Source organism: Nannospalax galili, unplaced genomic scaffold, assembly GCF_000622305.1.
Source record: "Nannospalax galili isolate Female #2095 unplaced genomic scaffold, S.galili_v1.0 scaffold513, whole genome shotgun sequence".
NCBI lineage: Eukaryota > Metazoa > Chordata > Mammalia > Rodentia > Spalacidae > Nannospalax > Nannospalax galili.
In genome coordinates this window covers 3025076-3029858 of record NW_008334861.1, presented here as the reverse complement: position 1 = coordinate 3029858, position 4783 = coordinate 3025076, and positions in this window count along the sequence as shown.

The window sequence follows — 4783 nt, the reverse complement described above, 5'->3', positions numbered from 1 at the left end:
GTAATTGTGTGACACCAAAAAAGACCAAACTTACGAATCATAGGCATACAGGAAGGAGAAGAATCCCATGATAATGGCATGGGCCAGATCGTCAACAGAATTGAGGAAAAACGTTTCCCAAAATTAAAGAAAGACATGCCCGTACAAATACAAGAAGCATATAGAACACCAAACAGACAGGACCAGAAAAGAAACTCTCTGTGGCACATCATAGTAAGAACACTAAATGTACAAAACAAAGAGACAATAATGAAAGCTGCAAAAGAGAAACAAGTCCAAAATAAAGGAAAACCTATTAGGATTACAGCTAACTTTTCAGTGCAAACTATGAAAGCCAGAAGAGCCTGGACCAAAGTATTCGCAGTTTTAAGTGACCACAGATACCAATCCAGATTACTATACCCAGCCAAAATGTCTATTATAGTCAAAGGGGAAAGAAAAATCTTCCATGACATGAACAGGCTGAAGGAATTCATGTCCACAAAACCAGCCCTTCAGAGAGTTCTGGAAGCAATACAAAGAGCTGAAGAAAGGAATGACTATACCCAAGGGGTTGCAGAAAGAAATTCAATTAAGGTATAACTGTGGAAAAGTACAGCTATATCAAGAAGGTAAACAGAAATAAAAATGACAGGATTCAATACCCATCTTTCATTAATAACTTTAAATATTAATGGACTGAAATCCCCAGTCAAAAGACACAGACTAGGTGAATGGATTAAGAAACAAAACCCATCTTTTTGTTGTCTGTGGAAACTCATCTCACTTTTAAGGACAGGCATTATCTTAAAGTGAAAGGATGGAAAAAAATAAACCAAGCAAACGGTACTAAGAAAAAAGCAGTTGTAGCAATTCTAATATCTGACAAAATAGACTTTAAACTAAAACTAATCAGAAGAGATAAAGAGGGCCACTTCATTCTGACCAAAGGAACAATAAACCAAGAAGATATTACAATCATGAACATATATTCACCAAACTCGAGAGCACCCAACTTCATAAAAACAATACTACAGGGCTTTGAGACCCAGATTAATCCCAACTCATTAATAGAAGGGGACTTCAATACCCTGCTGTCTCCATTAGATAGGTCAACAGGGCAGAGAGTTAACAGAGAGACATCTGAATTACTACCATATATCAAATGGACTTAACAGACATCTACTGAGTAGTCCATCCAAACACCAAAGTACATACTTTCTACTCAGCACCCGATGGAACCTTCTCCAAAATCGACCATATACTGGGGCACAAAACAAACCTCAACAAATACAAAAAGATTGAAATAATTCCATGCATTCTATCAGACCACAGTGCAATAAAGCTTACAATCAACACCTGAAGAAGCCCTAATCACCATGTGAACACATGGAGATTAAACAACACATTCCTGAATGATGAATGAGTCGAAAGAGAAATTAAGAAATAAAAGTATTCCTGGAACTAAATGAAAAGGACAATACAACACAACAAAACCTCTGGGACACGCTGAAAGCGGTCCTTAGAGGGAAGTTTATAGCTCTAAGTGCCTATATCAAAAAATCAGAAAGAACACAAATAAATGACTTAACATTGCAACTCAACACACTTGAAAAGCAACAGCAAAGGAAACCCAAACCCAGCAGACAAGAAGTAACAACCATCAGGGCAGAAATTAATGAAATTCAAAGAAAACAATACAAAGAATCAACAATTCCAAGAGCTGGTTCTTTGAAAAGATAAACAAGATTGACAGATAGCTAGCCCAGTTAACCAAAAGAAAGAAAGAGCACCTCCAAATCACACTGCATCACAGAGGCCTATCAGAGCAGTTCCTTTCCCTCAGGACACCATGTTCAGCTTTCAACAAGAACGTTTCCCTCCTGTGAGCTGGAACTGTGTTCCCCTCCCATGATCCCAGAGTTGAGGTCACCTCCCATGAACCTGGAGCTGAGGTCCCCTTCCTGTGAACCTGGAGCTGTGGTCCCCTCCTGTGAACCTGGAGCTGAGGTCCCTTTCTGTGAGCCAGAGTTGTGGTCCCCTCCCATGATCCTGGAGTTGTAGTCCCCTCCTGTGAGCTGGAGCTGTGGTCCACTCCCATGAACAAGAGCGGTAGTCCTGTCCCATAAGCTGGAGCTGTGGTCCTATCCTGGGAGTTGGAGCAATGCTTCCCCACCCCATGAGGCAGAGCTGTGGTCCCCTGGAGCTGTGGTCCCCTCAAATGAGCCTGAAGCCTTGGACCCCTACCATGAGCTACAGTTCCGCATCCCTCTGGAGGTAACCTGATGTTAGAGCAGAGTAGAGTGTGGAGGACTTCCTGATGTTGGGAAGCAGTTTCAGTCTTCTCTGAGTGACTATATTCCCCACAGACCCCTCCCCTGAGGTCTCAGGTTGTGCATGGCAGAGGCTTTGCCTCGTATGCTAGGAACAGAGGTGGCCTCTGTTATTTGCAGATTCTGGTCTTGGGAGAACTGATTCTCTGAAATGGACCTCCCTCTTCCCCTGAGGCCCAGCTATGGTCCTCATTCCACACGTGGTCCTGGGTATCCAGGCCTTGATGTTGGATCTCCCGTTCCCAGGCACCAAGAGGTTCGCCATTATTTTTCTATTACTTTTCTACAGCCCTAGTGTGCCTTCACCTGTGCCCTAAATGAACTTCTAAGATAAAAATCAGTCTGGGAAGTTTAAAAAAAGTACTATAATAAATAAACTGATATAATCCTCAAACAAAATATGTAATTATGTCTTAGAATATAAACTCAGTGTGGAAATGAACAGTAAGTCCCAATCTTAGTCAAAGAATTTTTGGCAGCTGATTACTGCTGGGTGAGGAAGAGCTGATCTTCTTGAAGGGAGAGACTCTAGATAGGCTGACTAAACCCTGGTGGATGAACTTGCACTGAGGGACATCTCAGGACACTAACTTTACATAATAGGCCTTAACACAAATGACAGACTGTATAGTGCCTTGTTTTTTAGTTTTTTGTTATTTTGTCTTTTTTCAGAAAAAAAGTGCTCTACCACTGAGCTAAATCTCCAAGCCCAATGACAGAAGGTATGAACTCTGGGGGGGGGGGCTATGGGAGGTGCCAAAGGGAAAGGGGAAGGGGGCAGAAAGATGATTTTATGTATGAAATACACAAAAATCAATAACAATTAAAAAAGAACATAAACTTGAAATCCTATATATCTACTATAATTTTTGAATATTGTTTACTGACAAAACCATATTACGAAGCTTCAACAACAATGTGAAATTTGTCACTGTTCCTATAATGTGTTTGTCATCCACTCCCTTTCCAAATTCTCCAAAACTATACAAAGTCTTTCAATGTAATCATGTTACTTCTTTAAAATTTTTTGATTTATTTTTATGTGTATGAGTGTATGGCCTGCATGTGTGTAAGTACACCCATGTCATGCATTGCCCACAGAGGTCAGAAGAAGCTGATGGATCTCCTGGAACTGGAGTTATGGATGGTTGTTAGCCACCATGTGAGTGCTGGGATTTGAACTCAGGTCCTCTGTAAGAGCAGTCAGTGTTCTTAACTGCTCGTGTTTGTAAGTCCATTGCTGGGGAGGCAGAGCCCTGGGGCTTGCTGGCTAGCCAACCTACTTTACTTGGTGAGTTCCAAGCCAGAGAGAGAGCCTGTCTCAAAACAAAACAAAACAAAACAAAATAAAACAAAAGCCCAAGATGGACAGTGCCTGAGGAATCAATGACACCCAATCTTGTCTCTGTCCTCCATGTGCACTTGCACACAGAACACATACACACAGAGGAACTCACAAGAGCACACACACACACACACACACACACACACACACACACTGCTAAGGTGCTATCAGAAAAATAGATGATACACAGGAACAAGACTACGATTCCCACAAGAAGGGATGGGAAATGATATTTCTAGCTGGGAAACCTGTACCTTATTGACCTTTGGTCATTTTATTTCAAAAAGGGTGAAGGGGAGCAAAGAGACTGGAGGATACTGAGCATCTCCTCCACAGTCTTTCTCTAGGAGAAAATTCCCAGCCATTGCCTTTTTTTTTTTTTAAGATAAGGCCTGGCCTGGCCTGGAACTCCTGATCCTCCTGTCTTCATCTCCCAAGTGGTGGGATTACAGGTGTGTGCCATCATACTCAGCTTAAAACTACTATTAGACTGTCATAATTGAAATAAAGTCTCTGTGTGAAAATCCAATGTACCTTCAAGACACATAGAAAGCTTCCCAGCAACTCCATCAAGGTCTCTGCACCTTGCAGAGATCCATTTGGGCACACACATAAGTTTGCACCTAGATCACTCAGTGAAATTTTCAACTCGTGGCAAGAAATTCTCATGGAGTGACATTTTCTTTTCATTCCACTTTGACCCAAATCCAATGTCAAGCTAAGCATGCATCCTCATCTATTTCCGAAGGTCATCATAATAATGTTTGTTTGCTGCTGTCACAAATGGCCATAAACTTAGTAGCTAAAAACAACACATTTTATCTGCTGTGGTGGTAGCACATGCGCAAAATTCAAGCACTTGGGAGGTGGAGACAGGTGGATTAGGAGTTCCAAGGCATCCTCAAACTGGCAGTGAGTTCAGGGAATTTGAGGCCAGCCTGGGCTACAGTCGACCCTGCCTTTATAAAAAGAGAAAATGAAAAGAAAAAGAAAACAGAAGAGAAGAAAACCCTCACAATTTTATTTGCTAACAGGTATGGGAGGCTACATTCCTGTGGAGGCTCCTGGCTCCTGGGCCTAGGCAATGCCCCAGGCAGTTCTGGGCTGGAAGATCCTCAGCGGGGTG